The sequence below is a fragment of the Bactrocera neohumeralis genome, chromosome 4 (genome assembly GCF_024586455.1).
Source record: "Bactrocera neohumeralis isolate Rockhampton chromosome 4, APGP_CSIRO_Bneo_wtdbg2-racon-allhic-juicebox.fasta_v2, whole genome shotgun sequence".
Lineage (NCBI taxonomy): Eukaryota > Metazoa > Arthropoda > Insecta > Diptera > Tephritidae > Bactrocera > Bactrocera neohumeralis.
In genome coordinates, this window is record NC_065921.1 from 56,003,019 (window position 1) to 56,020,755 (window position 17,737).

The window sequence follows — 17,737 nt, forward strand, 5'->3', positions numbered from 1 at the left end:
GCTTTTTGTCAAAAAATCAGTGACAAGCGTCGACCGATGACACGACGCATTATCGTACAACAGGCGCCAGGACCCTGCCTCACGGAATTGTGGTCGAGCATGACAAATGCGTGACAAAAGACACTTCATAACATCAAGGTAAAACACAGCATTAATCGCTTGGCCAGGTGGGACGAACTTTCGGTGTACAATACCCTCGGAATCGTAAAAACAAATCAGCATTGTATTTATTTTTGACTTCTGAAGACGACCGACTTCTGATCGTCACAGAGGTCCTCACGACCTTCTTGGAATCGCTTACAACACTCATGCACATTACTACGAAATAGACAGTGATCACCATAAACTTTTTTCATCATCTGAAATGTTTCAGTAAACGTTTTCCCAAGTTTAAAACAAAATTTAATATTTGCCAAAAGCTGCTTTCACTTTTTGATCGATAACAGCGATTGTAGTCTTCCAATTGTCTTAAAATTTTTACGAAATGTCAACAAGAGATCAAACTTTTTATTTCATATACCCACCAATAGGTGGCGCCAACAGAAACAATTATATTTAAAAAGTTCTGCTTCTTTTTGGACAAAAACACGTTTGAGACAATGAAATTATAAGACTGGCTAAATTCTCGAAAAAGTCAATTTTATGACGTAAGTAGTTTTGGTTTAAGAAATCTTAAAAGAGTAAATAATAAATAAATAATTTCACGAGGGCGATAAATAATTTTTGGACATGATTTTTGGTGGCGATAAATTGTACGTGCAAAAACTTAAAAAAAAATACATATATTTTATTGGAGAAAATTTATGACCCTTGGGAAAAACATTTAGAAATAAGTTTGAACATAAATATGTATGTTGTGTTGAAAAAGAAAATCAATTTTGGAACCAACAATATTTATAAACAAGTAGATATACTGAAAAAAATACCTTTTTTACACACAGCTGAATTCCTGCTAACATAAAAAGGCCTTTAACTTCATTTTGTTAGATCTGTTTGACAGCTATATGCTATAGTAGGACAACTATAGCATATATTTCATCTAGTAACTTTTTCTGAGATAGTAAACATGTTTTTCGCACAAGAGCTGAAATCAGGACCAACGGAATCCTCCAACAATGCAGCGCATTTTACCATCGAAGGAAACTAAAAGAAAACAAATCACCTGGAACGCTTAGCATACCAACAGAGGTACTAAAGCTAATAGCCAAAAACCGTCCAAAGGTGCTACTAGAAATGTTTAATACCGATCTTACAGCAGGCATATTCCCAGAAATTTGGAAAAAAAAAGGCTCGTTTTGATTAGTAAAAGATAAGGAAATCTAGACAGACGGTAAGCTTTTCGAATTATTGCTGAAACTAAGAGTAGAAGAAGCAATCACTAGGGCATGCGGCTTATCACCAAGACAATGCGGTTTCAGACCCGATAAACCAACGCTGGGCGCAATTGAGAATGTCGTGAGGAGTATAAGAAAAGCGCACAGAGGATGCAACGAGCGGACATGTTATCAGAAGAAAACTATAAAATACCAACACATTTCAGCCAAATGGTGAGGAGCCACTTGAAACATAGAATCTAGCTGTATAAAATTTTCGAGGGACAACGACACTTTAAGCGAACGTCAGGAGCTGCGCAGGGTTCAATTATCGATATATGCCTCTAGAATTTCACTAATGAAGTCATATTAAGCCTTAATACGCCCAACTAAACACACGCAGGCGACACCGCTGCGATAATTACCGCACTGAAGACGCAAAGAGGAAATTAAACCAGGTGATGACAGAGCACAAATGTGACTTTACGTGCGAAGTCTTACACTTGCCACTGAAAAATCGGGTTAGTATTGCTAAGAGAGAATCATATTCGGACTATAACAGTCATCAGGACACAAAACGTTGTCAACTATCTGAGTGAAAACCTTAATTCCAAACTTACGTACTGGGTACAAATCAAACACGCTGAGGAAAAAGCGTCTGAACTAAATTTCCAACTTAGCAGGCCGACGGTGAACATCGAAGGATCGACACAACAGAAACGTAAGATTATAAAGTTGACCACACCGAACGTCTTGCTCTACGAAGCGAAGCGGAGATATGAACGAAGGCATAATACGCTGCATACTACAAGTATAGTCGTTCCCCCAAAGCGGACAACAACATAATTGACATGCTTCAAAACGGAAAGAAAATTGGAAAAACGTTATTCTTCAGTAGAAAAATGGGACCTGGACACATATAAGTTTTCAAGAGTTATATACAATTAGAATATTCAAAAAATCGATTTTGTTTATTTTATTTTCTTAACGTACATATATTTCGTTTCGACGAATATTTTCCACGCTACACTTAAATTTGAAAAGGCGTTTCAGAGTGCTTGGAAGTGCATTCCAAACTTTAAACGCGTTTTTCTCAAAATTATGTTTTCAGAATCGTTGACCAACATAATTCGAAACTACAAAACGCATTAGCCTCTAATTTTATCACGAGCTTCCTAAATATATCGCTTAGTAATTATGAAAGTTTCTCTCCCATAAATATTTTTTTGTAAGCAATTTAAGGCCGAAATTTGGTCAAAAATCGATTATTTAAGAGAAACCGCCATTTTGTCAAAAATTCGCTCTTCCTTCGATTACTTACTAGATATAAAATTACTTAAACGAAATCTGTTTGGTTTTTTAATTTCAGAAGATCCTCTTCCTCTGCTTTCGGAGGGTACTGCTGGAGCGTTTTCGTCCATTCGGCCAACATGACCTAGCCAGCGTAGCCGCTGTCTTTTAATTCGCTGAACTATGTCAATGTCGTCATATATCCCATACAGCTCATCGTTCCATCAAATGCGATATTCGCCGTGGCCAACGCGCAAAGGACCGTAAATCTTTCGCCGAACTTTTCTCTCGAAAACTCGCAACGTCGACTCATCAGTTGTTGTCATCGTCCAAGCCTCTGCACCATATAGCAGGACGGGAATTATGAGTGACATATATTGGTTTTTGTTCGTCGAGAGAGGACTTTAATTCTCAATTGCCTACTCAGTCCGAAATAGCACCAGTTGGCAAGATTTATCCTGCGTTGGATTTCCAGGTTGACATTGTTGTTGGTGTTGATGCTGGTTCCAAGATAGACGAAATTATCTACGACTTCAAAGTTATGACTGTCAGCAGTGACGTGAGAGCCAAGTCGCGAGTGCGATGACTGTTTGATGACAAGAGATATTTCGTCTTGCCCTCGTTCACTGCCAGACCCATTTCCCTTGCTTCCTTGTCCAGTCTGGGTGTTGAGGCTGATGATATCGATATCATCGGCATAAGCCAGCAGCTGTACACTCTTGTAAAAGATTGTACCTGCTCGATTAAGTTCGGCATTTCGAATTATTATCTCCAGTAACAGGTTGAAGAAGTCGCACGATAGGCGGTCGCCTTGTCTGAAATCTCGTTTGGTATCGAACGGTTCGGGGAGGTCCTTCTCGATCCTGACGGAGCTTTTGGTGTTGCTCAGCATCAGTTTACATAGTCAATACTAAGTCTTAATTACAGCTAAAAAATACCCTAATATGTGTATGTAAAAAATTGTTGGATCAATAACTTTAAAAGTTTTCTCAAAAAAAAAATCTGAAAATTTCGTTTTTTCGGACTTCTAGCTGTATACATACTTGTATAACACTTTAAGGTCTTAAGATGTCCCAGGGTCCCAGGGTTATACGTTTCGTCGCAAACTTATATACCCTGTTAATGGTATATCAAACATAAAATTGAAGCGCATTCGGGACAAGGTAATATAAATCGGTGGATTTGAGACTAAGCAAGATTTGAGCTAAAACAATTGAGGTCAAAAAATGAGGACAAATACTGTGAGAAGACGGAGCGAATTTCATACTACTATCTATTATACCAGATCTGTTGTTATACTACTATATAGTTCTAATCAAAAAATTACCATCTATACTACTCTTCCTCTCTTTTGTTCATCTCAAATTGTCTCCTCCAGTCCTCAGTTGTTCATTTCAATTACTCTCAGCTACACAACATTCGAAATTTCTACACTTCATGGCACTGCCACAGCTGACATTTTCAAATGTCATTTTATGCTTGCTTTTTTTGGTTTTCTTTTGTAACATTACTGCTGACAGGGCTAAGCTGCATAAGAATTTAATAATATGAATACATTCCAAGCGATTTGATGTGATGTGTCACGCATTGCTTGCTGTTTGTAAAAAGCAAAACTACAACAACAACAGATAAGAGTATTTGTACTCGTTTACTGCTGTTGCCACTTTAGTTACATGCATTCAGAGTGTAATATGGCGGCAAGAGCCAGCAGATTATAAATAGAAAATAATATTGCCCTACTTTGTGGTGTGGCAAGTTTCGTGTGGGCCAGTATGTGTGTAGTTACAAAAAATTACAACCTTCAAAGAAAGCTGTAAAGTAGCACTCTGTGTGCTTGCTGCTGCTCTAAGCTTGTGGGTTTGAGTTAAATTATGCGGCAACATCATTTGTTGCACCTGTTTGTGGCAGACTAGAAGCTCGGCAGCTGCCGCACCTACCACCCACCACAGTTATTCCAATATCTGCGTCCTTGCCACTTTAATAAGCAAAAATCGTATTGCATTGCGACATTGCATGTGGCATGTTGCAATATAGTCGGGAGACACTTTTGTATAGTAGTTAGCGCTAGGTTGCAGACAAAGTGTCGGTGTCACAATGCGTTGACAGTAACAGCAATTTAAAATTTCGGAATTTTGATAAAAAATAAGCTTACGTTTTTTACGGCTTTACTATGAGCATGCTGCATGGTTTTCGTTATCAAATAGCTAATGTTGCAACATGATTGATACTTTGTGTCTTTCAGCCCTTCTACTGCCTGGGTACACTCTTCCAATCAGTTGGTGCAACACTTACATCTTCTGTACACAGTATGCACCACAAAACTATGTACACCTTGCAACTTGCCACAAATTCAAAACAAACAGAGGCTTCTCGTCTCATGCCTCACACACTTGCTGTTTTGCAATGCAGCAAATTCTTCTGATATGCGCCACACGGACACACAAAACGCTGGAAAATACTTCAGCTCCCCATTTTCGTTGCTGTTGCTTATTGCGTAAATATTTTTTTGCCCATTTTTGTTTGAAAGTATGCAAGTGCAGCTTGCAATTCCTAGCATTAACCGCAACGCGCACGTACTCTGTACGCATTTTGCTTCTATTTAGAAGTTGCCACAAGCCAACGACACCTTCACCATACACTAACTCCGACACTGGCAGCACAAAGACTTTTGCTTGTCAGCGACAATGAAACCCTGTTGTTAAGCACAGCAACGCATTTTGGGACTAGGAGCCAGATATCAAGAGAACAATTGCTTGTTTGACAATTTTTGGTAGCTTCTCCACGTTATTTCTCAGCACTACACCGCAATTGTCTATGTTTATGAGTATGTGTGCGAGTGTCAATTGAATTGTTGCTGCACAGTAGCTAAGTGCACGGCGGGTGTTAAAATCAATTAAATTTTTAATTTTATTGAGTGAGAACTGAATTCGAAAGCAGCTTCAATGAAATTAGTATTCGAAGAGCAATCGAGTCTCTGATTAGCTATTGAGTGCTGACTAAATTTGCAACGCATTGTTTAAAATTTATGGAATTTTGATTAAAATAAAACAAGAAAAACGTCGACGTAAGTCGCACTGAAACTATTATAAAATACTTTCCAGACAAGGACTTGATGTTGTTCGTTAAATTTATTTGGCCACTATATGCTATATTGGTCCAATTTAAGCAATTACTTTGAAATTTGAACTGTTGCTTTTAAAGACAATTTATTTAAAGATCGAATAAAATAGTTTTCATAATAATACATGCCATATCTTTTCAAATAAAAAAGTTTTCCAGACAATGACTTGATTTGGGACGATGTTTTGTGGCATCCATGTGATATAGTGATCTGGTATGGATGAGTTTGACAAGCGAGCAGCTTCTTAGGAAGAAATGGTTGCATTAAAAATGTTTGGACCGATATCTCAGCAAATTGAAGGAATAGTTCTCGTGAATACAGAGAGATCGACTCAATTCGCCCAGCTGATCGTTAAACTTTTTATAGGGTCTCCAAAGTTTTCCTCTCGGTGTTAGAAACTTAGCGTACCCTGATCAGGACATTAATATTGAATTTAATTTATTAATTTTTCTAGTAACTAACCCTATTTCTGAACACTGAGTGTTATTAGGATTACAGATGCCGGTATTTAAAGCTGATTATAGGATCATGGCTTTGATTTCTTACTGGTGACTACTGAATGAACTATAAAAGTTGGAATTAAGACTAAAGAAATCAGATTACTATTAGACTATAATACTTATTTTTTGGTTTCTGATATCTGAAAATTTTTCTAATTCAGTGAATTAAGATTTCCAATGATTTGGTATTTTGAGCGAAATTGATTCCTGATTTTCGACCGATGATTACTGTATTAAGACAAGAAGATTTCGGATTAATGTTGATGCTAAATATGCAACTTTTTTTGGCTAATGTACACGCCGCATATTTTAATTTTGGGTTAAATTGATCTTTTGAATCCTGACTAATGACTACAGAATTAATTCTAAAAAAGTCTGCTTGTTTAGTAATATCTATGCGAAACTGATTTCAAACCTCTACTGATTACTACTGATCTAAGACTGAAGCTGGCAGTTTAGTGGTACTGACTACGCATGATTGGATTTTGACTTTTGACGTATGACTTTTGAATCAAAACTACACCATTTATATTCATCTATATTGCTTTCAACTTCTAACACATGATTTTATTATTCAATGAATTTCGAATAATTTGGTATTAACTATGTGACTATGTCATAAGTGAATTAGGACTTCATATTTAGGATTACATGCTAATAACTATGACTTTCTATTTCAGATGTGTAATTACTAATTTTTGACTTTAATATAATTTACTGTCACAAAAAACTGTAACCTACTGGCTGTTATATAATGACCAAGGTTTATTAGCTATTGACTAAAAAAAAATAAAAGCGATTGATTAGCTTCCGTAATAATTTGATTTAAATCAAATATATACCGCGAGTTCCGATTTTTTTTTTACCAAAAGGATGTATGTGGTACTGATTTCGATTTTTATCTAATTTCATGTGTTTGGTAATAGTAATTAATTTTTGATTTTAAGATTATTTAGTCTACTGTCAAGTTTAAATTGACTAAAGATTATTAGTTATTCAAAACAAGGACTCCATATGATTTTATTTTTTTTCTCCTACATAAATAATAACTTTTGGTAACTACACTAAGTCAATGTGTTGGCCGTTGACTCCAACTATTGAATATTCAATAACGCCTGCAATAATTTTACTAACTATTATTTAATGCGAGTTTAAATTTATTTTTTTGATTAATAGGAACTAGGACTAATGACTACTGAATATTAAGGATTTGTAAGAAAAAACATATTTCGGATTTTTTACTACTAAATAATACTTTTTGAGTTAAAATTATATATCATACTGACTAGTATAATACGACTAAAAACCGGAAGCTATTGACTACAAGAACTCTTTTTTATTTGTTTTACTAAATAATAAATTTTATATATTTCAACCTATGGAAACTCTTCCTTTTAAACTCAATAACCTTTCCGGTTTCTAGGTGAACTTCCACCAACGCAATTCGCCATCAAGTCGCTAGTAAACTCAAACGTTACCAAATACGCTGTGACTTAAGTGTATCTTTTATATTAAATTTGTTGTTGTAACATAAAATTCATGTAGCTGTAGTCTACAGTTTTGCTTTTCCAGCAATTTTTATACTCTCGCAACAATGTTGCTAAAAAATCACCCGATATAATAGAGTATTATAGTTTTGTTCACATAACGGTTGTTTGTAAGTCCTAAAACTAAAAGAGTCAGATATAGGGTTATATATACCAAAGTGATCAGGGTGACGAGTAGAGTCAAAATCCGGATGTCTGTCTGTCCGTCCGTCTGTCCGTCCGTCTGTCCGTCCGTCTGTCCGTCCGTCCGTCCGTCTGTCCGTCCGTCCGTGCAAGCTGTAACTTGAGTAAAAATTGAGATATCATGATGAAACTTGGTACACGTATTCCTTGGCTCCATAAGAAGGTTAAGTTCGAAGATGGGCAAAATCAGCCCACTGCCACGCCCACAAAATGGCGGAAACCGAAAACCTATAAAGTGTCATAACTAAGCCATAAATAAAGATATTAAAGTGAAATTTGGCACAAAGGATCGCATTAGGGAGGGGCATATTTGGACGTAATTTTTTTGGAAAAGTGGGCGTGGCCCCGCCCCTACTAAGTTTTTTGTACATATCTCGGAAACTACTATAGCTATGTCAACCAAACTCTACACAGTCGTTTTCTTCAGGCATTTCCATATACAGTTCAAAAATGGAAGAAATCGGATAATAACCACGCCCACCTCCCATACAAAGGTTATGTTCAAAATCACTAAAAGTGCGTTAACCGACTAACAAAAAACGTCAGAAACACTAAATTTAACGGAAGAAGTGGCAGAAGGAAGCTGCACTCAGGCTTTTTTTAAAAATTGAAAATGGGCGTGGCGCCGCCCACTTATGGACCAAAAACCATATCTCAGGAACTACTATACCGATTTTAATGAAATTCGGTATATAATATTTTCTTAACACCCTGATGACATGTACATAAATATGGATGAAATCGGTTCCCAACCACGCCTTTTTCCAATATAAAGCTATTTTGAATTCCATCTGATGCCTTCTCTGTATAATATATACATTAGGAACCAATGATGATAGCGGAATAAAACTTTACAAAAATACGGTATTTGAAAAATATGTAAATGACGTATTATGAAATCTCGATTATTACTTTACCATGCGAGAGTATAAAATGTTCGGTGACACCCGAACTTAGCCCTTCCTTACTTGTTTGAATATTTATTGGTTATGTTATATGGGAGGTGGGCGTAGTTGTGGGCGGACTTGTTTCATTTTTAGAGAAATAATAATTTTTATTGATTCAAATCCGTTTGACAATTTTTAACGGTCTAGCTGTGATAACAGCGAAAATATTGCAACTTTTGTGATTATATTATATGGGAGGTGGGCGTAATTGTGGGCGGATTTGCTTTATTTTTTCTGGACAAGCTTATATTTACAAAATATTACACTGTAGAAAATTTTGTTACTGTAGGATGATTTTTGATTTTTGTGTTATATGGGAGGTGGGCGTAGTTGTGGGCGGATTTTAACAGAATTTTTTTTCATCTAATTTGGCAATATGAGATGTGTGCCAAATTTCAAAGCCCTACCTCGATTCCTTCTATTTTTTGCCGCGGCTTGTATGAAGCGGCACCACTGTGTGGCGTCCACAAGTCGCAGCACATTCACGTTGCGACTGACAGCTGTCTTCGGACTTTCCTGAGTTACGGTATCACCTACTATTCCGCTAAGACTAATGCTTTGGCATCGGTGCTCGCCAAGACGTATTAGCGGTGGTCAATACAACTTTATTTATATATATTCTGTCAAATAAGTACCCGGAAATTCAAAATAAAACACAAACAACTTATCAATCATCTAAATTTATTATATCGCCTTCAAAATAGGCCCCTTCTGAGGCAATACACTTCTTCTAACGAACAATCGAATCATCGAAACACTTTTTAAAGCTATATTCCGTCATGGCTTTCATTTCTTGTTGCGAGTTAGTTTTGATGTCTTTAATGCTATCAAAACGGGTTCCACGAAGTGGTAATTTGAGTTTCCGAAACAGGAAAAAGTCACACGGGGCTATATCTGGAGAGTACGGTTGTTGTTCGATGATATTTGTTCAAAAATCGTTCGCAATGATCGCTTTGTGGGCTTACTTCAATTCACTTTTTAAAGAAAATTCAGATCTTTTGGCACCAATCGCGCTGCGAGTTTCCGCATATCCAAAACATCATCCAAAATATGCGGTCTCATGAGACATGTCCATTATTTGGGCTATCTCTCGCAACCTATAATGACGATTTTCGAGCACCATTTCCTTTATTTTGTCGACGTTTTCTTCAATTGAAGAAGTCGAAGGCCATTCTGAACGTGGCAAATCGTTCACTTCCTCTCGCCTCTCTTTGAACGATTTATACCAATCGTAAACTTCAGTTTTCGATATGGTTGAATCACCAAATGTTTTTTTCAACCTTTCCAACGTTTTTGAACAAGAAATTTCGTTTGAAAAACAAAATTTCAAACAAACTCTTTGTTCAATATTTTTATCCATAGTAAAAATCGCAACGCACACAAAAGGTTGACTTGCTCCTAATGACGCCGTAAACAAACTAAATGATACATAGCAATAAAAATTGACAGAATAGTGGCTGACGGTTGTGTCAACCTGGGAAAAAACATCTTGAAATATTCTCAGCGAGGAAATTTAAAATGAGATTTTCCGAGTACTTATTTGACAGTATGTTAGATTTTTATTTTCATGTTAGAATTTTAACTTACCATTTTTCATGGTTGACAAATTTGTAGTATGAAACAAGTGAATGCAATTATGCAGCTTATAATTTGTTTCCATATCTAAGTCCAAAGTCAGCAAATCATTATTTTGTTAATTACAATATTGTAATGAATGCTAAAGAGTTCATAGTCCATACAAAACAGACGCTTAAGTTTTTAATAGCTAACAGTCATTGATTAATAACTAATGTTCATAGGCGACTAACTCTGAAAATTTCATATTCTATAGTAATCAATGATTAAATAAATCATTTGTTCAATAGTCAACAATTAGTAGCGTTTAATCAATTTTCGAAGCAATCGTAAACTGTAAAACAGTCCACACCGAATGATGACAGAATTTAAATCAATTTTAATTATAGAATAAAGGTACTTTTAAAAAAATAACAAAAAATTCACTTTTCTGACTTACGACTGTAAATAACCCCTCGGATTGAGTTACTATTCGGTAGTTTGATACCAAAAATGGAAATGGATGAAATCGGGCCATGAGCTATCGCAGTTTTCAAATAAATACCTTAGCGAGATAAAATGGATATATTATATATCGTATGTTCATCCTGATCAGTTATATATGTGCTGCTTATGGTGATGATGCGGTACTAAGCGAATCGTTGTGAACACTTTGCTGGCCGTTGACGAACTATATTTTAATATTATGCTTTTGATTTCGTTAATTTTTAGGATAAATTACATAAAATGGCAAACTTAAGAAGTATGGTACGAATAACTATTATGTAGAATACAAATAAAAATTAGGAGTAATTACACTGGTCACCAAATTTGTAATTTTTTTGTCACATGAAAATTTACATTAAATTTTGAATATACTAGGGCCACTAAATAATAATATATCAATGAAAAAAAATGTTTCTTGTGACATCAAAACATATATTTTCGTAAAAAGTACACAATTCAGCCACACTTACAGCATTATTTCCTAATATCTAATAGATACTTATGATTTTCTTGAATATTTGGCTTCCGGTAGGTCCCTTTTAAGTCTCCAACAATAGTCTGCTAGCATCCCTGCACTCCATTTCCCATGACAACGCTTCTCCATTAAAGAAATATCTTGATGGAACCACTCACCTTGTTCGTCACTCACAGCACCCAAATTTGCCGGAAAGAAATCCAGATGAGAGTTTAGCATATGTATTTTCAAGGACATATTATATATATATATTTTTTTTTCATAAAAGTACGGTTTTTGAAGTTATACTTCTTATACGAGTTCGGTTGAGCAAGGTTGCGCAACCTGAATCTATCGCAACCTTGTCTGCGAATATGTACGAGCAGCAAGCGAAGCGGTGACAATCGGCGATCGTTTGTTCGTTTTTTTCGGCACAGCTCGGCTTATCTACCAACAACACAATGTTGCCATGCTTATGCTGTCATTTTTGTAGAACAATGTTTCAATTTTTGGTTGGTGACATATTCAATTAAAAATAAATTCTGTTGGGATTCGAACCTACGTTCTCGTCGTAACTTTTCAAGCGCTTACCACCAACACCACCATTGACACTTGTATTGCGTTGTCCTAATTATGGTTTGGTTATGCATGAAAGAAATATACAATGGATCGCCGATTGTTACCTCTTTCCTTATTATACCATTATTGAAGTTATACTTTTTTTTCTTTCGTTTGTCTTTCATTTCTGCGAATTCTCAACTATTTTGCGTATCTTTTGGTTGAAATACTCTGCGTTGGCCGTTGAAAAATTAAGGCTATACTTTACAGGATCATTTCTGTAGTTAGTCTTCATTTACATTTTTTGGAAATCGACCCGCAATGACGAAGTATATCGTTTTATCTGACAGCGTGAGGTTTAAGAAGTTCATTTCTAATTTTGTCTTGTGGCATATTAGAAATGATGCTTCTTCGAAAATCGTTCCCTTACAACGGATAAAACGACTTCTGAGTGGTGATTTTAATGAATAAATTCCTTTTGGTTGAAATGCTCTGCGTTGGCCGTTGAAAAGTTAAGACTATACTTCTCAGGATCATTCATTCCTTTCATTTCTTCAAGGAAATTAATGACCTTTAGAAATATGCATATTTGCATTATTTCGTTGTCATTTCCATATTCGTAGCAATAGCTATGGCATAAGTAAAGTAATGGCCGCCGATTGTCACCCCTTGCCGCTGTAGCAGCTTCGCCTACAAACATGCGTAAATATGTATGTATGTATACGTATGATCGTGAATACATATCAACGCAGATTTTTGCGAGAAGCACCAGAAAGTTGTGCAATTTATGATTTTTAGCTTTTGCCATCGTCGCGAAAAGACGACTTGTTGGCAAAGGCATGCTCAAGGAGATGTTACGGCCTCTGTTTTTATGAATGAAGCGAGATCGCTTATGGAATTTGCGCCTGCGTTCATGAATGAAATCGTTTTTGTTGTAAAATTTACTACACTTGTTCTTTGCCAATTTGGCTGCCATATTGACTTGTGAAGATCAATTTGTTGTTGGTGACATATTCATATGTGTACGCATATGTATGTTTGTTTGCTTGTGCATTATTCGGCAATGTATGCAAATATATGTACATAAGTATAAATGAATGTATGAACATGCAAGTCAATGCGCGCACATGTAATAAGTATATTGATAAGTGATGAAAATATGATTTCTGGCTGGGCCTTCAACGCGTGTTGATGGATTACAAAAGAGAGATGATTACGCTGCATATTCTCTTCCGCAACGAAGAGACAGAACTACTTTTCTAGTTAAAGTTCCTTCATTTAGACTTTGCTTTATTCTTCATTTTATGTGCATAATAAATTTATAAAATATGAATTTAAGTTTTCTAGTTTTCTTTCATACAAAATTATATGTATTTCTTGGAATATCACTAAGAAGTATAACTTCGTCCGCGCGTAGGGACTCCACGCACCTTTTTTTTTTTCATCGTCACTACGTCGAAAATAAGAAATCTTTGTACAGCGTTTAATCTAGACCCCAAAAGCTCAGCCTGTTTTTTAGACAGATTTAAATTACACATTAAATCGTTTAAATCACGTTGTCAATAAGTGCGGTTCTTTTGAAGTTGACGGTTCATAACTTGAGTCACTATCATCAGATACCTTATTATGCTGAGTGAGAACAAATTCCGGACTAGAATTCTCACTTTTTGATCGATTTGGAGGCATCGGCACAGACAGTTCGGCACTATACGAGTATAAGATGGGTCTCTTGGCGGAAGACAAGTTTGGATACTGGATAGTGTGTTTGGATTTGGTAGTAATACATTTTGTTTGAGTCAAACAAAAACAACAATCACTTCCAAATTATTGGTATAGCAAATGACAAATGTCGAGGTTCTTGTTTAGCCCAACCTAAAACCTAAACCTAAAACCTAACACACGTTACATAACATTTATGTGGAACCTAGGATTTGTCTTGATTCCTCAACCAAAATTGTCTAAATAGCACTGTTCAATTAGTGATGTGAAATTTCGAAGCTTAGATGTAAAAGTTAATTCTCCAAACACATAACAAAAATTGTCCGGGTTGTTCAAACACTTTCGTGGCATATCTAACTAATGTAAATAAAATATAATTTAGCAAACACAATAGTTACACAGTCGACTAAATGCAGTTATGTAAACAAAGAAACGTATATGAGGTCAGAAATGAATATGTAGCTGTCACAAGAAAACTGGATGTGATAGAAACAAAACTGTTATATATTTTTAATGAGGGTACACTAACATAAAAAAATCATAGAAAAGTTCATGTGACAAAAACAGTGTTTACCAGTGTTATAATAATTAGTGTAAAGTGGTGATCTCCACATTACCCCCTTTCTAGATTTTTTTGAATTGACTGGCAATACATCTAGAGTGTCTGATGTTTGGTTAGAAATAACATCTTCATCTGCTATATTGTAACTTGAGACGGTCGATTGAAATAACGATGTTTTTGCCTTTTATTTCGATTGTAAAATATTTGTCGTTTTTATACTCTCGCAACAAAGTTGCTAAGGAGAGTATTATAGTTTTGTTCACATAACGGTTGTTTGTAAGTCCTAAAACTAAAAGAGTCAGATATAGGGTTATATATACCAAAGTGATCAGGGTGACAAGTAGAGTTGAAATCCGGATGTCTGCGTGTCCGTCCGTCCGTCTGTCCGTCCGTCCGTCCGTGCAAGCTGTAACTTGAGTAAAAATTGAGATATCATGATGAAACTTGTACACGTATTCCTTGGCTCCATAAGAAGGTTAAGTTCGAAGATGGGCAAAATCGGCCCACTGCCACGCCCACAAAATGGCGGAAACCGAAAACCTATAAAGTGTCATAACTAAGCGATAAGTAAAGATGTTAAAATGAAATTTGGCACAAAGGATCGCATTAGGGGCCCTAACTAAGTTTTTTGTATATGTCTCGGAAACTACTATAGCTATGTCAACCAAACTCTACAGAGTCGTTTTCTTCAGGTATTTCCATATACAGTTCAAAAATGGAAGAAATCGGATAATAACCACGCCCACCTCCCATACAAAGGTTATGTTGAAAATCACTAAAAGTGCGTTAACCGACTAACAAAAAACGTCAGAAACACTAAATTTTACAGAAAAAATGGCAGAAGGAAGCTGCACTCAGGCTTTTTTTTTAAATTGAAAATGGGCGTGGCCTCGCCCACTTATGGACCAAAAACCATATCTCGGGAACTACTCCACCGATTTCAATGAAATTCGGTATGTTGTATTTTCTTAACACCCTGATGACATGTACATAAATATGGATGAAATCGGTTCACAACCACGCCTTTTTCCAATATAACGCTATTTTGAATTCCATCTGATGCCTTCTCTGTATAATATATACATTAGGAACCAATGATGATGATAGTGGTATAAAACTTTACACAAATACGGTATTTGAAAAATATGTAAATGACTGATAATGAAATCTCGATTATCACTTTATCGTGCGAGAGTATAAAATGTTCGGTGACATCCGAACTTAGCCCTTCCTTACTTGTTTGAAATAACTTTGTAGGGTCCATCGTATGGTTCTGTCATAGAAGGAGTTACCCGATCTTTGCGTACATATACGTGTGTTGATTGAAATAAATTTCTATTGAGGAATGGTGTACTTGGTGAATGCCATAAAGTTTCGTCGGGACGAATTTTTCGAAGATGATGTCGTAATTTTTCAAAATAAATTGAGTTTTTCCGCGTGTTTGGTTTTATAGTAAAAAACTCGTCAGGTAATCGCCTTGCGGTTCCGAATAACATTTCGGCTGCGAAGGGTTTTATGTCTTCCCTCACGGCATTTCGTAATCCTAAAGGAGTAAGTCCTAAATTATCTACCCAAGATTCCTTTCCGGTGGCTAGTATGGCGTTTTTTAATGAACGATACCACCTTTCTATCAATCCATTCGGTATGTACGTTCACGCTGAGGACCTAATGCTGAATAAATAATGAACATTTCTTGAAACATTTTGGATTTGAATTGAGTTCCTTGGTCCGTGATTATCTTCAGAGGTGAGCCGTATAATCCGACCCACTCGTTCAAGAAAGCTCTACATACTGTTTCTGCTTGAATGTTGACAAGAGTATCGCTTCGGGCCATCTCGAAAAGCGATCGATGAGTGTGAGGCAATATTTGAATCCATGGTTAAGAGGCAATGGTCCAATTACGTCGACGTGAACAACTTGAAAGCGTTTGTCTAGCATTTCTAAACGTTGTAATGGAGACTTGATGTGACGTAAAATTTTGCTGCTTCTGCAATGGATGCTGGCACGAACAAATGCTTTGCAGTTCTTCCGTTGGCTGCGTATAACGTGACGTTTGTTGGACGAAGAGAATTGAACTTGTTTTTGGTTGGAAGAACACTGTAATCGGCACCAGTGTATATGAGATATTTTACGTTTGATATTGTTAATGAGGTATTGCACCGCGATCTAGGGTCTATTGTGCCCTTTTACGTTTGATTACTGGTCCTTGATGAAAAGTTGATTTACTGATGCGTTAGGGTGATTGACGTCAGCATCGCTGACTGAAAATTCTGTAAATCATGCTGGGTGTTGGTACTTTCTCGACGTAGACATTGACTACGACATCGGTTGGCGGAGTCTCCGAAAGTTTTATGGTACCAACATTCGTTCGTATTGCGTAAGGTGGAACTTCGCTCAGTCGATTGACTATGTTGTCGATGAAATCTGCGACTAGTGCGTGAGCGACTGCGTTCTCGTGTGCGCATTTGATAGTTGAGAAATTGTGTCTTATTGAGTCTGAGCTGAAATACTGGCGGCGTGATCCAATTATGAACAAATTTGATGCTGGGTTAACGTTTCCATAATAGCGTCGGTAACTGCAATTTGGACATCTACCGTACTTTCGCGTGCAAAAACAGATGATTTTATTAATTCCGGTAAGCGTTGGATACATAGTCTCGAAGAGTTTCTTCCAAAAATAAATTTCCTGTCAGCTTTACTCGCTGCTTTAAATGTATGACCGTAAGACTTTGATTTTCAGGTTGAATGTAGTTGGCGCTCCAACTGCTTCTGTGGTGTCTAAATGCTGCTGGGCCTACTGGAATTACATTGCTGCCAGATGCGGTTTCGCTTTCTACAGGTTGAAGATGTTCGTTCATTTGGAGTAAGCGCGGGGTTTGGTAAAAATATTCAAAATTTTATTCTTCTGACACCAATTTGGTACTGATGCGGTACTAAGCGAGTCGTTGTGAGCACTTTGCTGGTCGTTGACGAATAATATTTTAATTTTGTGCTTTTGATTCTAACATTCGTTAAGTTTTAGGATAAATTACATAAAATGGCAAACTTAAGAAGTATGGTACGAATAACTATTATGGACAGTACAAATAAAATTTAAGAGAAATTATTATAATTAGTATACAGTGGTAATCTCCACATATGTATATATCTCGACCAATCTCAACCAGATTCCGTATATAATACTACATAAACATTTCTATGTTCCAGTGCGAAAATGGGCAGTATGAAACTTTGCCCTAATAATGCTTTTGAAGTATGCCACCTAAATGAAGCACCAATGAAAATATCAAATTAAAAATCTGTTAAAAAAATGTGTTGAAATCTAACTATTTATACCAAACATGCACCTACAAAATATGATGACCTCAACTGCTGTGACTGAGTTTTTTTCTAAAAAGTTGTTGTTGTTGTCTTGTTACTAAATTTTTCTTCATTAATTTTAATTTCACATTTCTCAAAATTTAATATATAGTTATTTTGCA

The 17,737-nt window shown here is 36.2% G+C and overlaps 1 pseudogene; it reads left to right on the forward strand.

Moving 5' to 3' along the window:
- The first annotated feature begins 12,227 nt into the window (after positions 1–12,227).
- On the forward strand, positions 12,228–12,430 carry LOC126757708 (small nucleolar RNA U3; annotated as a pseudogene).
- The last annotated feature ends 5,307 nt before the right edge of the window (positions 12,431–17,737 follow it).